The 22727-nt window shown below is 42.9% G+C and overlaps 1 long non-coding RNA gene across 1 annotated transcript; it reads right to left on the minus strand.

Annotated features, from left to right (window-relative positions):
- Positions 1–20627: 20627 nt before the first annotated feature.
- On the minus strand, positions 20628–21365 carry LOC311119213. Its single transcript, XR_014611924.1, has 3 exons — positions 21153–21365; positions 20868–20951; positions 20628–20725 (listed from the first exon to the last, which is right to left on the minus strand). It is a non-coding gene; the product is annotated as an uncharacterized lncRNA (long non-coding RNA).
- Between the last annotated feature and the right edge of the window lie 1362 nt (positions 21366–22727).

Genomic DNA, 22727 nt, shown 5'->3' on the forward strand with positions numbered 1-22727 from the left:
GTCGCTCTGGATAAGAGCGTCTGCTAAATGTCGTAAATGTTTTAAGAGCCATCCACATTGCAATAAGAGTATTCTTCCATTGACTTTAGCTTCGTTAACTGCAGTTATTCAATTCCCAGTTTCTCTCCTTTTGAGTTCTACTTCTCAGGTGAGGATGTCTGTACAAAATCAAAACAGGCTCTTTTAAGAGTCACCCATATTGAAAACAATTAGACACCCTATAACCCACACCTACACACTCAATCTGATTGATGGATTGTGCAGTAAGCAAGCTCAGGTGTAGAACTGTGGCTCCTTCCACCTTCAAAAGGACAGGCCAGAGGACCAACCATGGAGAATACTAACACTCCATTATTTATATAACTACGCTACATTGTTTGTCCTCCTGTGTCTGTGCAGGTTTTCCAGTATAAAGTACTCTGCAGCCACTTAGTGTGGACACCAGGTGAGGCCACACACAGAGATTCCTGTTGAACACTGTCTCTTTAACTACCTTATTTTCTCAATAAGTCTCTCTCCTTCACTTCATCCCTCTCCCCCCCTTCTCCCTAAATCCTCTAGGTTATATCAGCTGTGTCGGTGAACCCCTCCCGCATCTGAACTGGCTGACACAGAGGGCACAGCATGATCAGAGGTGAGAGGTCACTTGGTCGGGTCAACAGGAAGTATTATTAAAGAGATGCTTTACATTGAAATACAGATATAGATGTAGTAGTCCCAGAGTTAATGATACAAGGTCAGTTTTGCATTTCACTTTATCACAATTCCAGTGGGTCAGAACTTTACATACACTAAGTTGACTGTGCCTTTAAACGGCTTGGAAAATTCCAGAAAATGATGTCATGGCTTTAGAAGCTTCTGATAGGCTAATTTACATCATTTGAGTCAATTGGAGGTGTACCTGTGGATGTATTTCAAGGCCTACCTTCAAACTCAGTGCCTCTTTGCTTGACATCATCAGAAAATCAAAAGAAATCAGCCAAGACCTCAGAAAGAAAATGTAGACCTCCACAAGTCTGGTTCATCCTTGGGAGCAATTTCCAAATGCCTGAAGGTACCACGTTCATCCTGCCGTCATACAGCTCAGAAAGGAGACGCGTTCTGTCTCCTAGAGATGAACGTACTTTGGTGTGAAAAGTGTAAATCAATCCCAGAACAACAGCAAAGGACCTTGTGAAGATGCTGGAGGAAACGGGTACAAAAGTATCTATATCCACAGTAAAATGAGTCCTATATCGACATAACCTGAAAGGCTGCTCAGCAAGGAAGAAGCCACTGCTCCAAAACTGCCATAAAAAAAAAGCCAGACTACGGTTTGCAACTGCACATGGGGACAAAGATCTTACTTTTTGGAGAAATGTCCTCTGGTCTGATGAAACAAAAATAGAACTGTTTGGCCATAATGACCATCGTTATGTTTGGAGGAAAAAGGGGAAGGCTTGCAAGCCGAAGAACACCATCCCAACCGTGAAGCACGGGGGTGGCAGCATCATGCTGTGGGGGTGCTTTGCTGCAGGAGGGACTGGTGTACTTCACAAAATAGATGGCATCATGAGGAAGGAAAATGATGTGGATATATTGAAGCAACATCCCAAGACATCAGTCAGGAAGTTAAAGCTTGGTCGCAAATGGGTCTTCCAACTGGACAATGAGCCCAAGCATACTTCCAAAGTTGTGGCAAAAGGGCTTAAGGACAACAAAGTCAAGGTATTGGAGTGGCCATCACAAAGCCTTGACCTCAATCCTATAGAAAATTTGTGGGCAGCACTGAAAAAGCGTGTGCGAGCAAGGAGGCCTACAAACCTGACTCAGTTACACCAGCTCTGTCAGGAGGAATGGGCCAAAATTCACCCAACTTATTGTGGGAAGCTTATGGAAGGCTACCCAAAACGTTTGACCCAAATTAAACAATTTAAAGGCAATGCTACCAAATACTAATTGAGTTTATGTAAACTTCTGACCCACTGGGAATGTGATGAAAGAAATAAAAGTTGAAATAAATCATTCTCTCTACTATTATTCTGACATTTCACATTCTTAAAATAAAGTGGTGATCCTAACTGACCTAAGACAGGGAATTTTTACTAGGATTAAATGTCAGGAATTGTGAAAAACGGAGTTTAAATGTATTTGGCTAAGGTGTATGTAAACTTCCGACTTCAACTGTAAGCTGTGTCGGTGAACCCCTCCCTCATCTGAACTGGCTGACACAGAGGGCACAGCAGGATCAGAGGTGAGAGGTCACTTGGTCGGGTCAACAGGAAGTATTATTAAAGAGATGCTTTACATTGAAATACAGATATAGATGTAGTAGTCCCAGAGATAATGATACAAGGTCAGTTTTGCATTTCACCTCCTGATGATGATGATGACTGACAGTGTTAGAATAACATGCCATCTCTCTCTCTCCATCTGTCTCTCGTCTGCAGGTATGTTTTGATGGGTGCCAACCTCCAGTCCAGTCCATCTCACCCGCTCTTAAGATCACCTTCTGGCCAACTGGGGGCCCAAGGCTGTTAGGAGACACCGCTAGAGACACTATTATGGAATTGTGATGACCTGAGAGAATATTAGGGTAGCACTGTAATTCATTAATCATATGCTGTCTTCCCTAGTAGCACTGTAGTTCATTAATCATATGCTGTCTTCCCTAGTAGCACTGTAATTCATTAATCATATGCTGTCTTCCCTAGTAGCACTGTAATTCATTAATCATATGCTGTCTTCCCTAGTAGCACTGTAATTCATTAATCATATGCTGTCTTCCCTAGTAGCACTGTAATTCATTAATCATATGCTGTCTTCCTAGTAGCACTGTAGTTCATTAATCATATGCTGTCTTCCCTAGTAGCACTGTAATTCATTAATCATATGCTGTCTTCCCTAGTAGCACTGTAATTCATTAATCATATGCTGTCTTCCCTAGTAGCACTGTAATTCATTAATCATATGCTGTCTTCCCTAGTAGCACTGTAATTCATTAATCATATGCTGTCTTCCCTAGTAGCACTGTAATTCATTAATCATATGCTGTCTTCCCTAGTAGCACTGTAATTCATTAATCATATGCTGTCTTCCCTAGTAGCACTGTAGTTCATTAATCATATGCTGTCTTCCCTAGTAGCACTGTAATTCATTAACCATATGCTGTCTTCCCTAGTAGCACTGTAATTCATTAATCATATGCTGTCTTCCCTAGTAGCACTGTAATTCATTAATCATATGCTGTCTTCCCTAGTAGCACTGTAGTTCATTAATCATATGCTGTCTTCCCTAGTAGCACTGTAATTCATTAATCATATGCTGTCTTCCCTAGTAGCACTGTAATTCATTAATCATATGCTGTCTTCCCTAGTAGCACTGTAATTCATTAATCATATGCTGTCTTCCCTAGTAGCACTGTAATTCATTAATCATATGCTGTCTTCCCTAGTAGCACTGTAATTCATTAATCATATGCTGTCTTCCCTAGTAGCACTGTAATTCATTAATCATATGCTGTCTTCCCTAGTAGCACTGTAGTTCATTAATCATATGCTGTCTTCCCTAGTAGCACTGTAATTCATTAATCATATGCTGTCTTCCCTAGTAGCACTGTAGTTCATTAATCATATGCTGTCTTCCCTAGTAGCACTGTAATTCATTAATCATATGCTGTCTTCCCTAGTAGCACTGTAATTCATTAATCATATGCTGTCTTCCCTAGTAGCACTGTAGTTCATTAATCATATGCTGTCTTCCCTAGTAGCACTGTAATTCATTAATCATATGCTGTCTTCCCTAGTAGCACTGTAATTCATTAATCATATGCTGTCTTCCCTAGTAGCACTGTAATTCATTAATCATATGCTGTCTTCCCTAGTAGCACTGTAATTCATTAATCATATGCTGTCTTCCCTAGTAGCACTGTAATTCATTAATCATATGCTGTCTTCCCTAGTAGCACTGTAATTCATTAATCATATGCTGTCTTCCCTAGTAGCACTGTAGTTCATTAATCATATGCTGTCTTCCCTAGTAGCACTGTAATTCATTAATCATATGCTGTCTTCCCTAGTAGCACTGTAATTCATTAATCATATGCTGTCTTCCCTAGTAGCACTGTAATTCATTAATCATATGCTGTCTTCCCTAGTAGCACTGTAATTCATTAATCATATGCTGTCTTCCCTAGTAGCACTGTAGTTCATTAATCATATGCTGTCTTCCCTAGTAGCACTGTAATTCATTAATCATATGCTGTCTTCCCTGCTCCTCTATTCTTACCTCTTTCCCTTTCTGTCTTTGACACTCTTTCTCACACCTCTCTCCCCACCTCCTCTTTCTCACACCTCTCTCCCCACCTCCTCTTTCTCCCACCTCTCTCCCCACCTCCTCTTTCTCCCACCTCTCTCCCCACCTCCTCTTTCTCACACCTCTCTCCCCACCTCCTCTTTCTCACACCTCTCTCCCCACCTCCTCTTTCTCACACCTCTCTCCCCACCTCCTCTTCCTCACACCTCTCTCCCCACCTCCTCTTTCTCACACCTCTCTCCCCACCTCCTCTTTCTTACACCTCTCTCCCCACCTCCTCTTTCTCACACCTCTCTCCCCACCTCCTTTCTCACACCTCTCTCCCCACCTCCTCTTTCTTCCTCTGTTTTTATAAAGCACACCAGATGTGCATTGAAGTACAGATTTAACTTCTATTTAGAATATATATTACAATTATATTTATAATGCATGTATTATGTGTTTATAACACTTGGATAATGAACTTCTTTCAATAAAGCGTTTCACATTCTCTACTGGTTGAAATTAAGTCTTATTTGATGAAATACTACACCTATCCAGTGTCCTCAGATCGATGCAGATGAAGGAAATTAGATAGTGAGATGAACCGGTTTATTGCATAGTTACAATGTGTAACCATTGATGTCCCAGGATTGGTAAACACTGTTGAAGTGTATAATTGTAATACATACATGCAGACAAAGTGTTAATAAAAAGACTGGAGTTTGATACTCCTGGTATTGGATATGACTGAAAAAGTATGTTTCACAGGCATTCATACCTGAACTGCACCTTTATTTGCCAAGGTAGAGTACATGATCAGTGAATATATTCAATGTTCGGAATACTATGTGGGGATCTCATGCATGGTAATAACTACATGTATATAAGACTTGCATCCTTGGCACAAAGTTATATTACATTCTACTCAATCCATAGGCTTCATTAATGTCATTCAGACTGTTTTGAAGTTGATCCAACCGGCTATGATAGCTGAGGTTCATAGCTAGGTTCTGAACTAATATTTACACCAAACGTTTTAGGGTCCACATCCACAGATCAGCTACATAGCTACACATCCATAGGCATACAGGTATATTTATCCTCCACTACACAATAAGCAAGAAAATAGTTAGCTACGTTACTTCAGCTGCATTGCATTGCAAATATCAGCAAGGCAAGTTTACAAAATTCTACATTCAATTTGCAGTAAATGCTTTAGCTAGGTAGATTTTTTACATCCACAGATTCACAAGACGACAGCCTGGTTTTCAGAATTACAATTTCATTCTCGCGTCACAACACCCATAAAGCTAGCCAGCTAGCTGGCTAATGTTAGCTAGTCAGATAACTTGCTAAATAGCGATTTTCGTAAAATTAACTTTATGACCAAAAAATATGCATAATCGTTTTGTCTCTACATTAACTAACATATTCCTCGCAACTGTAAATGTTTTTTGCATGATTCGTTATGATGTTATAATTACTTATGTTTGCTTCCATCCTAGTATTTTTGTCAGCCATCTTTGCTGAAGAAAGTCTCTCAGCCTTGGGTCGCCATGGGAACCAAAGTCGTCATGGGAACCACTCGATATGATTGGTCATCGCTCAGCGGTCCGCCGCTGGTGATTTGCATAAAGTTGGAAAAAAGTTTAACTTTTTCACCGCCTCCTTCGCGCCGCCAAAAGGTCCACCGCTCTTTCCGCTTCTCACCAATTTCCTTCCATTGGAAATGAATGGGAAGCGGGGTTTCACTGCGCGGCACCGCGTGCTAGTGTTAACGGGGCATTACGCGTCACGTGTTAGTTTAAGCGTCTGTTTGGTTTATTATTAAAGAGCTCACCATGAACGCCTTACAAACATTCTTAAAATAAAGTGGTGATCCTAACTGACCTAAAACAGGGAATTTTTACAAACCTCTACATATTCATGATTTTGTAAAAAAATATGTTTCATTGCCAGAGTAATCTAATCAATTTCATTTTTTCGATTTAGAAAAAATAGGCATTTCACCTCAATAGAAAAATGATTAGGCTAGTTGATATCGCAGCCAGCCACCATTACTGTGTAGATATGCCTATTTCTCACATCAATACAGACACAAGAGCTTATTTGTTGGAGGTAGCCCTATTCAGAAATAAGAGGTAACCTAGGTCTCTGTTGGCGTATTCAAAACAACTCGGCAATCTCTGACCCCCGCCTTCAGTACGTTCATGACAACTGGGAATTCGGGGAAAAACGAGCTCAGACTGGGATTTTTGTTGTTGTTGACCGGTCATCCAACTCGGAATTCCCATTCAGAAACTCTGTCATCTTTCAATGACCTGAAAATCACTGATGTCATTATTTGACCTCATTTTCCCCCCTGAGTTCCCAGTTGACCGGTTTAACAAACACAATCCATGTCACCATGCAATCCTTAGGCTATACATTTCTGTGGAGATGTCCTATGTTTAAAAGCAGGGCTCGAATTGAGGGGGTGAGGATATATGCCTAACCCTTGTTATAGAGAGGTTCAAAAAGCATATGCTACTGTTGGTGAAACCATAATAAGGAGAGGGAGTACAAACCATTGACGCTAGACAGAGTGGAATTAGGTTTAAGCAAAAGGCAGTTTATTAAAACAGAGATAGCTGGTACTGTTAAGCTACATGCATGGACCCAACCAATTGCCTCTTAAGGAGACAGTTGAGAAGGGCGATTAAAAAGAGTTTACAGCATTACTTTATACAATGTAACATAAAGGAAGGGGTCCTTCTTCTAGTCCCTTGATTGGTTCCCGAGGCGTAGGAGGCGGGTCTGCTCTGTCCAGAGCATATGCCCCATTGGTGCACGGCAGAGTCCTCTGCCCTTGGCACCCGACCAGTAGAAGGAAGTGGAGAATGAGTGTGCGTCCACAGTGAAATGTCTGTGTGTGTCAAAGAACTCGTGAGGCATGAGAATGAGTGTGCGTGCAAATGAAATGTTTATGTGTGTCAAGGGAAAGTGGTGGGGAGTATCTGGTGGTTTATGGCCGGAGAGGGGGTGTTGTCCTATTATCGCATTCCTAGGCCAGATTAGGCCATCTGGTGTTCTGTTCTTTGTTCGCTACTAAAATGTTATGCACAGACAACTAACACACTGTTAGTATCAGACACATGACACAGAACATTTATTGCAAACAAGCTCCTAACACAATTTGTCTTGCACAACCTCTTGCTCAGATCAATCTATAACATTTTATATTTACTACGACACTACCCCTTGTTTGCTGAGCCTTAGAAAAAACGGTCCAGATTATATAAAGCGATCTATGCTATTACAATAATTCACTCCACGATTATTTCCGCATAGTCTACTAGCCTATCGAAGGTCTTGCTCAGCCTCAACATCACAGGAAAATGTGGTTGGTTTATTAAAAACTCCGCAATATATAATATTAGTGGTAGGCTAAAACGATAGAATCGGTATGGGTATATGCATAGACCAAAGAGTTCAACAGATAACAACGTTCTTATTCAGGACAATCCCATTGAATCCGGCTATTCATTTCAGTGCAGTTGCGTTCTTACGGGAGGGAATGGCCGGCAGGGATGTAGCTCAGTTGGTAGAGCATGGCGTTTGCAACGCCAGGGTTGTGGGTTTGTTTCCCACGGGGGGTATGAAAAAATAAAAAATAATAATGTATGCACTATTACAATGTAAAATATGTACACATCCTATAACACAATGTAGGGGTAGTGTAATACAATGTCAAATATGTGTATCCTATAGCACCACATGCATATATTTTCATTTACAATTTAATAAATACTAGCACATCAAATTACGTTATTATTGCACACTAGCCTACTCCCCTATCGACACAGTAAATAATATTGCCTACGTGCTTTCGACAATACGTTATCAACTCGTTATCAACAAAAATGTGCCTTATCAACACAATTTTTTCCTAACGACTTAAATATAGCCCACCTACTCCTCAATCGGTTCAAGGACATCTTGGGAATTCTTTTAATCGTCTCTAAGGAAACTATCTGGGGCAGACACTCTCGAAAATCGCTTCTGCCGCTTGTAAAAAAACAAAACAAATGAACGTCTGTGTCGCCGCCGAGCTCTCGAATACCGTGCCCATCTCTCACTCTATGAACGGTCACTGCTATCCGGATTCCTTGGGACGTCCTTACCCTGAACCCTAAACTAACACTAAACTTAACCATTTTACATTTATACTTGATAGAGGTAGGGACATCCCAAGGATACCAAATAGTACATACCCTCTGGGAAAGCCTTCGATCTCCTCTATTCGACTGAAAGCCACGGACACAACTCTTATTGGTTGTCTGATGTAGGCTTCTGGGAACTGGAAACAACACAGTCTGTGATTGGCTAACAACATTTAGATCAAGTATACAGCAAGATAAGATACTGTAACGACCCGGTATTGTGTTCTGTGTTCGTGGGTGTGTTATTGTTCTCATGGGTGCTAGCAGGGGTTAAATATGCCAGGACAGACGGAAAGGTTGAGGGGGTATGATGGGTACTCCTGAGTGGCGCAGTGGTCTAAGGCACTGCATCGCAGTGCTAACTGTACCACTAGAGATCCTGGTTCGAATCCAGGCTCTGTCGCAGCTGGCCGCGACCGGGAGACTCATGGGCGGCGCCCCTCATCCAGGGTAGGGGAGGGAATGGCCGGCAGGGATGAAGCTCAGTTGATAGAGCATGGCATTTGCAACGCCAGGGTTGTGGGTTCGATTCCCACGGGGGGCCAGTATAAAAAAATATGTATTCACTAACTGTAAGTTGCTCTGGATAAGAGCGTCTGCTAAATGACTAAAATGTAAATGTAATCCCGCGGAGTTTTGAAATGCATAAATAGGGGCTACTGTCTCATCTCTCTATCACTTGCTATTCGGGATCGTGATCTGCTCCTATGAGTCTCCCACTAAACTTTACATTGTGTATTTGTGTACGTTCGGAATTTAGCGGCGTGGCCTGTGGCCTGAACAATAGCCCAGTTTATGATCAAACCTGTGTTTTACAGCCCTCTAACAAATTGTGCTATTATGTGTGTTTTTTCGCGTTATTTGTAATTTATTTTGTACATAATGTTTCTGCCACAGTCTCTTATGACCAAAAAGAGCTTCTGGATATCAGGACAGCGATTACTCACCTTGTATCGGACAAAGACTGTTTCTTCAACGAGTCGGACGCGAAGGGTATTCTACAGACACCCAACAAGGCCCAAATCCCCGTCATTCGCAGGAGAAAGAGACGGAGATATCGTGGACGTAGGTCGAGGTGCCTTGTAAGGATCCGACGGCAAGCGAGTAATCTGCCTATTCCATCAATCCTATTAGCCAACATACAATCATTGAAAAACAAAATGGACGACCTAAGATCAAGGTTATCCTACCAACAGGACATTAAAAACTGTAATATCTTATGTTTCACCGAGTCGTGGCTGAACGACGACATGGATAACATACAGCTGGCGGGATATACGCTACATCAGCAGGATAGAACGGCTGACTCCATTAAGGTGGTCTGTGTATATTTGTAAACAACAGCTGGTGCATCAAATCTAATACTAAGGAAGTCTCTAGGTTTTGCTCGCTTGAGGTAGAGTATCTCATGATAAGCTGTAAACTACACTATTAAACAAGAGAGTTTTCTTCTAATTTATATTTTTCGTAGCTGTCTATTTACCACCACAAACCGATGCTGGCAGTAAGATTGCACTCAATGAGCTGTATAAGGCCATAAGCAAACAAGAAAACGCTCATCCAGAGGCAGCGCTCCTAGTGGCCGGGGACTTTAATGCAGGGAAACTTAAATCCTTCTACCTAATTTCTACCAGCATGTTAAATGTGCAACCAGAGGGAAAAAAACTCTAGACCACCTTTACTCCACACACAGAGATGCGTACAATGCTCTCCCTCGCCCTCCATTTGGCAAATCTGACCATAATTATATCCTCCTGATTCCTGCTTATAAGCAAAAACTAAAGTGACTATGTTAATAAGGAAGTTGTCAGATGACGCAGATGCTAAGCTACAGGACTGTTTTGCTAGCACAGACTGGAATATGTTCCGTTTTTGTTTCGATAGCATTGAGGAGTACACCACATCAGTCACTTGCTTCATCAATAAGTGCACCGATGACGTCGTCCCCACAGTAACCGTACGTACATACCCCAACCAGAAGCCATGGATTACAGATTACTGAGCTAAAGGGTAGAGCTGTCGCTTTCAAGGAGCGGGACTCTAACCCCGACGCTTATAAGAAATCCCGCTATGCCCTCCGACGAACCATCAAACAGGCAAAGAGTCAATACAGGACTAAAATTGAATCGTACTACACCCGCTCTGATGCTCGTCGGATGTGGCAGGGCTTGAAAACTATTACAGACTACAAAGGGAAGCACACTCGCGAGCTGCCAAGTGACACGAGCCTACCAGACGAGTTAAATACTATGCTCGCTTCGAGGCAAGCAACACTGAAGCATGTATGAGAGCATCAGCTGTTCCGGATGACTATGTGATCACGCTCTCCGTAGCCGATGAGAGTAAGACTTTTAAGCAGGTCAACACTCACAAGGCTGCAAGACCAGATGGATTAAAAGGATGTGTACTCCGAGCATGACTGAGTCAACACCATAGTGCCCTCAGAGCTCATCACTAAGCTAAGGACCCTGGGACTAAACTCCTCCCTCTGCAACTGGATCCTGGACTTCCTGATGGGCCGCCCCCAGGTGGTAAGGGTAGGCAACAACACATCTGCCACACTGATCCTCAACACGAGGGCCCATCAGGGGTGCGTGCTCAGTCCCCTCCTGTACTCCCTGTTCACCCATGACTGCATGGCCAGGTACGACTCCAACACCATCATTAAGTGTGCCGACGACACTACAGTGTTAGGCCTGATCACCGACAACGATGAGACAGCCTATATGCAGGAGGTCAGAGACCTGGACAAAGGAGATGATTGTGGACTACAGGAAAAAAAAAGAGGACTGAGCACGCCCCCATTCCCATCGACGGGGCTGTAGTGGAACAGGTTGAGAGCTTCAAGTTCCTTGGTGTCCACATCACCAACAAACTATTAAGGCCAAACACACCAAGACAGTCGTGAAGAGGGCACGACAAAGCCTATTCCCCCTCAGGAGACTGAAAAGATTTGGCATGGGTCCTCAGATCCTCAAAATGTTCTACAGCTGCACCATCGAGAGCATCCTGACTGGTTGCATCACTGCCTGGTATGGCAACTGCTCGGCCTCCGACTGCAAGGCACTACAGAGGGTAGTGCGTACGGCCCAGTACATCACTGGGGCCAAGCTTCCTGCCATCCAGGACCTCTATACCAGGCGGTGTCAGAGGAAGGCCCTAAAAACTGTCAGACTCCAACCACCCTAGTCATAGACTGTTCTCTCTGCTACCGCACGGCAAGCGGTACCGGAGCGCCAAGTCTAGGTCCAAAAGGCTTCTTAACAGCTTCTACCCCCAAGCCGTAAGACTCCTGAACAGCTAATCAAATGGCTACCCGGACCATTCGCATTGAACCCCCCACCCCACCCCACCCCACCCCCACCCCCTCTTTTACGCTGCTGCTACTCTGTTTATTATCTATGCATAGTCACTTTAACTCTACCCACATGTACATATTACCTCAATTACCTTGACTAACCGGTGCCCCTGCACATTGACTCTGCACCGGTACCCCCCTGTATATAGCCTCCCTACTGTTATTTTATTTGACTGCTGCTCTTTAACTATTTGTTATGTTTTACTTATCATCTTTTTTACTTAAAACTATTTTTTTCTTAAAACTGCAATGTTGGTTAAGGGCTTGTAAGTAAGTATTTCACTGTAAGGTCTACACCTGTTGTTTGGGAAACCCTGGCGTAGGCTATATATAGGCTAACCCTGGCGTAGGCTATATATAGGCTAACCCTGGCGTAGGCTATTTAGAGGCTAACCCTGGCGTAGGCTATATATAGGCTAACTCTGGCGTAGGCTATATATAGGCTAACCCTGGCGTAGGCTATATAGAGGCTAACCCTGGCGTAGGCTATATAGAGGCTAACCCTGGCGTAGGCTATATAGAGGCTAACCCTGGCGTAGGCTATATAGAGGCTAACCCTGGCGTAGGCTATATATAGGCTAACCCTGGCGTAGGGTATATATAGGCTAACCCTGGCGTAGGCTATATAAAGGCTAACCCTGGCGTAGGCTATATAGAGGCTAACCCTGGCGTAGGCTATATATAGGCTAACCCTGGCGTAGGGTATATATAGGCTAACCCTGGCGTAGGCTATATAGAGGCTAACCCTGGCGTAGGCTATATATAGGCTAACCCTGGCGTAGGCTATATAAAGGCTAACCCTGGCGTAGGCTATATAGAGGCTAACCCTGGCGTAGGCTATATATAGGCTAACCCTGGCGTAGGCTATATATAGGCTAACCCTGGCGTAGGCTATATATAGGCTAACCCTGGCATAGGCTATATATAGGCTAACCCTGGCGTAGGCTATATATAGGCTAACCCTGGCGTAGGCTATATATAGGCTAACCCTGGCGTAGGCTATATATAGGCTAACCCTGGCGTAGGCTATATATAGGCTAACCCTGGCGTAGGCTATATAGAGGCTAACCCTGGCGTAGGCTATATATAGGCTAACCCTGGCGTAGGCTATATATAGGCTAACCCTGGCGTAGGCTATATAGAGGCTAACCCTGGCGTAGGCTATATATAGGCTAACCCTGGCGTAGGCTATATAGAGGCTAACCCTGGCGTAGGCTATATAGAGGCTAACCCTGGCGTAGGCTATATATAGGCTAACCCTGGCGTAGGGTATATAGAGGCTAACCCTGGCGTAGGCTATATATAGGCTAACTCTGGCGTAGGCTATATATAGGCTAACCCTGGCGTAGGCTATATAGAGGCTAACCCTGGCGTAGGCTATATAGAGGCTAACCCTGGCGTAGGCTATATAGAGGCTAACCCTGGCGTAGGCTATATAGAGGCTAACCCTGGCGTAGGCTATTTAGAGGCTAACCCTGGCGTAGGCTATATATAGGCTAACTCTGGCGTAGGCTATATATAGGCTAACCCTGGCGTAGGCTATATAGAGGCTAACCCTGGCGTAGGCTATATAGAGGCTAACCCTGGCGTAGGCTATATAGAGGCTAACCCTGGCGTAGGCTATATAGAGGCTAACCCTGGCGTAGGCTATATATAGGCTAACCCTGGCGTAGGGTATATATAGGCTAACCCTGGCGTAGGCTATATATAGGCTAACCCTGGCGTAGGCTATATAGAGCAGGGGTGTCAAACTCATTTTAGCTCAGGGGCCACATGGAGGAAAATCTATTCCCAAGTGGGCCGGACCGGAAAAATCATGGTATATATAACTTAAAAACAACAACTTCAGATTGTTTTCTTTGTTTTAATACGATCAACATACAACATAAAGCTGGAGCCTGAGGACAGTGTGTCCAAAATAGTACAAGCACAACATCACTATTAATCATAAAACATGTCAAGTTTATTTGAAAATTCTAAAGAAAAAGAACACACAAACACACAATGCCTCAGTGATTAACAGAACTGTTTCACAGATCACAGAACTATATCAGGGTGTCATTTCTCAGGCAGAAATGTAGATAAAAATAATGAAATCCTGTTCCCCAAACAAGTGCAAGAACCACAGAGTCAAGAATAGGTTAAATATACAAATAAAATAAAATCAATTAAAAACAATAGCACATCAACATAAAAACATATAAACATAAATCTGAAAGCGTTGCTCAAACTCCCGTAACAGTCAAACTCCCGTTTCAGACAGGGGAAGTGAGCTGCATCACGACCGGCAAGTTGCGTCTCCCACAATGACAGCTTCAACTTGAAAGAACGTATGCTGTCATAATACTGCTTGACAACTTTGTTGCGCCCTTGCAGCTGTTTGTTCAAGTTATTCAGGTGCTCTGTAACATCCACCATAAATGCAAGGTCCGGCATCCATTCTGCGGAATGAAATTCTAACACTGGTTTGCCCTTTTCTTCCATGAACTGTTCAATTTCTTCTCGTAAATCAAAGAAACGCCTCAGCACAGCACCTCGGCTTAACCATCTTACCTCAGTGTGGTATGGCAGGCCATAGATGTGGTCTTTCTCTCTGAGAAGGCTGTCAAACTGACTGTGATTCAGGCTTCTGGATCGGATGAAATTAACAGTTTGGATGACCACCTTCATGACGTTATCCATCTTTAATGACTTGCAACACAATGCCTCCTGGTGCAAAATACAGTGAAAAGTCAAAAAATCACGTCCTCCATTTGCAGATTGCACTTTCTCTCTGAACTTTGTCACAACGCCTGCTTTTTTCCCGATCATTGAGGGCGCACCATCTGTAGCCAGGCTGACAGCGCGGGACCAGTCCACTCCCACCCTGTCCAGCGCGCCGACGAGTGCGGTAAAAATATCAGCTGCTGTTGTTGTATCTGTCATCGGCACCAACTCCACGAACTCCTCGGTGACGGTCAATGTGTCATCAACTCCGCGGATGAAAAAATGGCCAGTTGTGCAACATCTGTAATGTCCGTGCTTTCATCAATTGCAACCGAAAACGCAATAAATGACTTTACTTTTTGCTTCAACTGGCTGTCCAAATCCACTGAAAGATCGGAAATCCTGTCTGCAACTGTGTTTCTTGTCAGGCTGATATTTGCAAAAGCCTGCCGCTTTTCAGGGCACACAATCTCCGCTGCCTTCATCATGCATGTTTTTACAAATTCACCCTCACTAAATGGTTTTGAAGCCACTGCGATTTCATTAGCAATGAGGTAGCTAGCTTTCACTGCAGCGTCACTGATGTCTCGGCTGTGAGTAAACACAGACTGCTGTTTCTTCAGACCCGCCAACAGTTCATTCACCTTCTCCGCTTTCCTTGAAAGTTGTCATATTTGTCGGCATGAAGACTCACATAGTGGCGACGAAGGTTATATTCTTTCAGCACTGCAACATGCTCTGAACACACCAAACATACAGCTTTCCCATTCAATTCCGTGATTAAATAGGATGACCATTTTTCTTGGAACACTCTGCACTCTGCGTCCACTTTTCTCTTTTTTGACAGAGACATATTGGGGCAATGAGGGTGCCAAAGCACATAATGTTAAAAGTAGAAGCTGTAAGAAATATCGCGGGCAAAACAAAGTAGCTCATTGGCTGCACGTGCTTGATCTACTTGCTCTGCCCCGGTATAAACAGTTTGCTTGCTTAACACAATTGCTATTGCGCCATCCAGTGGACTCAATTGGAACAGCAGTTTATTTTATTGAAAAATTGCAGCGCATTTTTATACTTAAAAAATAAAATAAAAAAATAATAATATTTTTTTAAAAATAAAATTCAAAATCATCTCGCGGGCCGGATTAAACCCGTTTGCGGGCCTGATCCGGCCCGCGGGCCGTATGTTTGACACCCCCGATCTATATAGCGTAGGCCTATTTCTATCTGGACGTTCCCAAAAGTTGGGTCCCGCTCAGTGAACGTGCCCCATTTAGATAAAATATGAATTATAATCCGTTTTAGCGGCATACTGTAACTGTCATGCATGGTTTATAGTCCTATATAGGCTACACTATGAAGCGACATGGTTATTATTACACTATTACTACAGTTATTCAGTGACACTAAGGCAATATAATATGTAATATCGATTGATCAACATACCTGAGATTGGGGAGAGACGAGAGCCCATGCTGGACTAAGATCCCACAGGAGAGTTGTAGTAAACTAAACCAGGTTGTCACCGGCGGATGGAGAAGCGATGCTAAAGCGAGGAGTCACATTCCGTGTTGGCAGTTGAGGAGACCGGCTACATCATCGTTTCAGGAGATCACACGAAGCAACTCGGTCAAAAAATATGGACGTCCGCTCAACTGTCAAAACTCTTGTGCTTATTTTGGCAGGTTAGCTGTCGTTGATAGTAATCCTGTATTGTAGGCTGGTGTCTGTCCAGTTATCTTATACCTCAGTGGTTCTCTCCAGTTGCTGGAAGGTTGAACGCCAACTCTGACAGTTCGCAGAGGGTTTCTAGGCTTGCTCACCGTCTAGCGAGGAAAAGGTGAGGATCGCAACATAATATCTGTTTTATTTATGAACATACTAAACAAGTGTCATGAGACTCGAAACACAATTTCAAGTATCAAATAGGTTGAATGTGTCATGTAACTTGCTTTTATCGGTAAAGATAACAAGTTAGAACTTCGAAGTTGCCGTTTCCCAAGAAATGGAACGTTCCAAAAGGAGATTCCGTCGACGTCATTGACCTAATATGGTGCGTCCTGGTAAATGGGCGGGGCCCGGCTATCCCGAGATGGGCGTGTCAGAGGGAGATTCATGTCTTCAGTAAACAGCTTGGGATGGGGTCGCTTTCATACCAGCAATAACTTGAAACTGATTATTTAGGATTTACTAGTAATGATTTCATCCTTTAGAGAAAACACGGTGACAAACCCCAATCAGGTGCCTCAGGGTAGGTTTATTAAAAACACATAAAATATTCATTAATTATTTACACAGTCAAAAACAGTAAACATTTGGGAGGGTTTTTTCTGTTTTGATATCAGAAAAGAAAGCCTTAAAACGTGTTTGTTTTATTAGGATAGGGACAGGTACCAACACATTGACACATTAAACAATGGTCAGATGCACTTGAGTGTTTCTAGCCTAAGCTAATTTCCAACACCTGTCCCTAGATGGTTGTTATGGAAACAAAAGGAAAGAAAGAAATACATCAACTGATAATGACCTTATCACTACATTATCGCCCTGATATGCACAAAGCAAATGTCAAAGGCTACAATTACATCAAATGGAATACATATTTACCCCTAATATTTACAACAAAATGGAGGTACAAGGGTCTTAAAGACATGCTCTGGTACTTTGGTTACTAAGAAAGTATTTTATAAACCTCCCGCTTTGGGCTGGATGTTTCAATGTGTATGTGACCCCTCTTTCTTCAGGCAGCTTTGTTATGACTAACTAAGCTAGTACTGAATGACAGTAGTAGACAAGGGGGTGTCTATGGTAGCATGTAGCCCTACAGGACACAGTGTGTATTACCATCAGTCAGGAAGCCCATGGACGATACAGGGGGAGATATACCATAAGACTGGATGTGTATCATGGATAGAATCATGTGGTGCCTCCACCTAATAAGCATTAGCAGATGAAAGGTTATAACTACCGGGACTAAACGGTCATGTGGAATTTCACTGCCATCATGACCCGTGACTGTCTGTGTGGCTGTAGTATGGTCACCATTACAACCCTAGTTATAACTAGCTTATTATATCAAATCAAATTGTATTGTTCACATACACATATTTAGCAGATGTTATTGCGGGTGTATTGGAATCTATTAAAACTAAAGATAACGGTCAACAATAGATTAGAAAGTAAAAGTAAAAAATGTAAGGGCATAGCAATTATCACAAAGGACACAATGAACCACAGAGGACCACAGAATAAAACTGGACCTATAAAACCCTGAGATGAACTGTAAACAGGAATAATACAACCTCAAAATGAGTCAATTATTCCAATAAGACATTTACAAAATCAACAGTATTGTACCAGCATATATCAGATCTGGATCAAACCCTGTAACCAGGGGAAACCAGGGAAACATACTGTTGCTACTTTCACAACCTAGAACCCTGAAGCTAGTTCTAAACTGGTTCCAGTATATAGAACCCTGAAGCTAGTTCTAAACTGGTACCAGTATATAGAACCCTGAAGCTAGTTCTAAACTGGTACCAGTATATAGAACCCTGAAGCTAGTTCTACACTGGTTCCAATATATAGAACCCTGAAGCTAGTTCTAAACTGGTACCAGTATATAGAACCCTGAAGCTAGTTCTAAACTGGTTCCAGTATATAGAACCCTGAAGCTAGTTCTAAACTGGTACCAGTATATAGAACCCTGAAGCTAGTTCTAAACTGGTTCCAATATATAGAACCCTGAAGCTAGTTCTAAACTGGTGCCAGTATATAGAACCCTGAAGCTAGTTCTAAACTGGTTCCAGTATATAGAACCCTGAAGCTAGTTCTAAACTGGTACCAGTATATAGAACCCTGAAGCTAGTTCTAAACTGGTACCAGTATATAGAACCCTGAAGCTAGTTCTAAACTGGTTCCAGTATATAGAACCCTGAAGCTAGTTCTAAACTGGTACCAGTATATAGAACCCTGAAGCTAGTTCTAAACTGGTACCAGTATATAGAACCATGAAGCTAGTTCTAAACTGGTACCAGTGTATAGAACCCTGAAGCTATTTCTAAACTGGTACCAGTATATAGAACCCTGATGCTAGTTCTAAACTGGTTCCAGTATATAGACCCCTGAAGCTAGTTCTAAACTGGTACCAGTATATGGAACCCTGATGCTAGTTCTAAACTGGTACCAGTATATAGAACCCTGAAGCTAGTTCTAAACTGGTTCCAGTATATAGAACCCTGAATCTAGTTCTAAACTGGTTCCAGTATATAGAACCCTGAAGCTAGTTCTAAACTGGTACCAGTATTTAGAACCCTGAAGCTAGTTCTACACTGGTACCAGTATATAGACCCTGAAGCTAGTTCTAAACTGGTACCAGTATATAGAACCCTGAAGCTAGTTCTAAACTGGTACCAGTATATAGAACCCTGAAGCTAGTTCTCAACTGGTACCAGTATATAGAACCCTGAAGCTAGTTCTAAACTGGTTCCAGTATATAGAACCCTGAAGCTAGTTCTAAACTGGTACCAGTATATAGAACCCTGAAGCTAGTTCTAAACTGGTACCAGTATATAGAACCCTGAAGCTAGTTCTAAACTGGTACCAGTATATAGAACCCTGAAGCTAGTTCTAAACTGGTACCAGTATATAGAACCCTGAAGCTAGTTCTAAACTGGTACCAGTATATAGAACCCTGAAGCTAGTTCTACACTGGTTCCAGTATATAGAACCCTGAAGCTAGTTCTAAACTGGTACCAGTATATAGAACCCTGAAGCTAGTTCTAAACTGGTACCAGTATATAGAACCCTGAAGCTAGTTCTAAACTGGTTCCAGTATATAGAACCCTGAAGCTAGTTCTAAACTGGTACCAGTATATAGAACCCTGAAACTAGTTCTAAACTGGTTCCAGTATATAGAACCCTGAAGCTAGTTCTAAACTGGTACCAGTATATAGAACCCTGAAGCTAGTTCTAAACTGGTACCAGTATATAGAACCCTGAAGCTAGTTCTAAACTGGTTCCAGTATATAAAACCCTGAAGCTAGTTCTAAACTGGTACCAGTATATAGAACCCTGAAGCTAGTTTTAAACTGGTACCAGTATATAGAACCCTGAAGCTAGTTCTAAACTGGTACCAGTATATAGAACCCTGAAGCTAGTTCTAAACTGGTTCCAGTATATAAAACCCTGAAGCTAGTTCTAAACTGGTACCAGTATATAGAACCCTGAAGCTAGTTCTAAACTGGTACCAGTATATAGAACCCTGAAGCTAGTTCTACACTGGTACCAGTATATAGAACCCTGAAGCTAGTTCTAAACTGGTACCAGTATATAGAACCCTGAAGCTAGTTCTAAACTGGTACCAGTATATAGAACCCTGAAGCTAGTTCTAAACTGGTACCAGTATATAGAACCCTGAAGCTAGTTTTAAACTGGTACCAGTATATAGAATCCTGAAGCTAGTTCAAAACTGGTACCAGTGCATTCGGAAAGTATTCAGACCACTTAACTTTTTCCACATTTCCTTACGTTACAGCCTTAAATGGATAAAATAACACATTTTCATTATCAATCTATACACAGTACCCCATAATGACAAAGCAAAACAGGTTTTCTGAAATTTTTGCAAATGTATTAAAAACAGAAAGACCTTATTTACGTAAGTATTTAGACCCTTTGCTATGAGACTCAACATTGAAGGTGCTTCAACAAAGTAAAGGTAGTTCAATACATAAAACAACAGTTATACTACACATGTTCCTGTGTTTTTAAGGATCTTAATGACAGTACAGACGTATCAACTGTTAGTGGTAAATAAAACTACATATTCCTATCCTACAGTTATAATACACATGTTCCTGTGTTTTTAAGGATCTTAATGACAGTACAGACGTATCAACTGTTAGTGGTAAATAAAACTACATATTCCTATCCTACAGTTATAATACACATGTTCCTGTGTTTTTAAGGACCTGAGTGACAACACATGTAAGACGTCTGTCCACCAGATGATACATTCCTGTCCCTAAGACTGTTTTTCTGGACTCAGATCAATCAGTGTGATTTTGAACCAGTCTTCTATTGACCACATTATACTGTCATTATACAACATTATCTTCACCAGATCTCAAACCTCTTGTCTGTCAGGAAGGGTCTTCTGTCCTGGATTCTGTTGTTGAAGAGTCTGTAGAGAAGAACATTACTATTATTAATCATTATTAGAACATTAGACAACAGATCTCCATCCTCCAACAGTTACTCTCAGCAAAGAACATACCAATATGATCTCACACACACGCTCTGCTCACCGTCACACACACCCTTACCGTACGGTGTGTATTGAAGTGTTGGTGGAGACCAGTTGGATTATTCTGTCAGTCAGAGCATCAGTGATGCCATTGTGACTCAGGCTACGAGAGAGAGAAGAGAGAGAGAGAGGAGAGAGAGAGAGAGAGAGAGAGAGAGAGAGAGAGAGAGAGAGAGAGAGAGAGAGAGAGAAGAGAGAGAGAGAGAGAGAGAGAGAGAGAGAGAGAGAGAGACAGACATTTGTCATGTAGTCACACACACACAAACACACACACACGCACACACACAGAGTGAAAGCCACTCACTCCAGGACTTGTACTTTGTGCAGGTGTGTGATCAGGGCCTGTAGGTGGTGGTCTGTGAGTTGACAGTGGCTGAGGTCCAGTTCTGACAGCCCCTCTGAGTGTTCCAGAACCAGGGCCAGAGATCCACAGGCCTTCTGGTCCAGCCTGGTCTCACTGAGGTCCAGCTCTCCATCCAGGGCTCTGCACAGGGACTCTGCGTGCCTCAGCACCCCCTCTTCATCCCCTCACACACAAGGTCCAGCAGCTGACGTAGCAGAGCTTTGCTGGGGCTGACAGGACAAGAGGCAGAGATAACATTATGACACAGAGTAGGTTAACTCCTACTGATGAACTAGTTGGTTAAATGTTTGTCTTTGTGTGTCTAACCTCAGCTTGACAATATGCAGGATGGGAAGCAGCTCCCTCAGTGCTCTGTCCTCCACCTCACAGTCCTTAGGATGATCTGCACCTGGTTCTGGACCAGCTGGGTGCTGTGTTGTTCTGCTTCAGAACAGAGGTGATGGCCCTGCAGTGGTCAGTGGTCAGACACAGAGCCTCCTCCTGGTCCTGAGCTGACAGGTCCACAGGGAGGAGCAGGAGAAGTCCAGCCTGTAGTGCAGAGACCTGAGCAGCCATACTGCTGTTGGTGGTGGTGGTGGTGGTGCCCCCTGCTGGATCGGAGAGGCAGCACAGCACTGGAGGACACTCAGCAGTAACCTCCTGTCAACACTACAGAGAGAGAGAGAGAGAGACAGAGACAGAGACAGAAAGAGAGAGACATAGAGAGAGAGAGAGAGAGAGAGACAGAGAGAGAGAGAGAGAGAGAGAGAGAGATAGAGAGAGAGACAGAGAGAGAGAGACAGAGAAGAAGAGAGAGACAGAAAGAGAGAGACGAGAGAGAGAGAGAGAGAGACAGAGAGAGAGAGAGAGAGACAGAGAGAAAGAGAGACAAAGAGAGACAGCGAGGGAGAGCGAGAGAGAGAGAGAGAGAGACAGAGAGAGAGAGAGAGAGACAGAGAGACATAGAGAGAGAGAGACATAGAGAGAGAGAGAGAGAGAGAGAGAGAGAGAGAGAGAGAGAGAGAGAGAGAGAAGAGAGAGAGAGACAGAGAGAGAGAGAGAGAGAGAGAGAGAGAGAGAGAGAGAGAGAGAGAGAGAGAGAGAGAGAGAGAGAGAGAGAGAGAGAGACAGAGAGACAGAGAGACAGAGAGACAGAGAGAGACAGAGAGACATAGAGAGACATAGAGACATAGAGACATAGAGACAGAGAGAGAGAGAGAGAGAGAGAGAGAGAGAGAGATACTTATTTAAACACCATCACACATTAAAACACTGATAAACACACTACAACTCTGTTTATCATGTCAACTCCCGGCGTTCCCCTTCAATTCCACTCCTAGTTAAGGTTAGGTTAGTGCATTAGACTAAGGTTAGGGTTAATGGTTAAATCAGTCAGAAAGTGGAGCACCTCATAGTTCTATCCATTCTAGCAGGGTTAAAGAGAGCCAACTAAACCTGAGTTGGGAGACTCTGTCCAGAAGAGGCAGGATGCTCTCTATCTCCCCCGGTGGTATGGAGGTCCACAGCAGGTTGACT

The sequence above is a fragment of the Coregonus lavaretus genome (genome assembly GCF_964263955.1).
Source record: "Coregonus lavaretus genome assembly, contig: HAP1_SCAFFOLD_812, whole genome shotgun sequence".
Lineage (NCBI taxonomy): Eukaryota > Metazoa > Chordata > Actinopteri > Salmoniformes > Salmonidae > Coregonus > Coregonus lavaretus.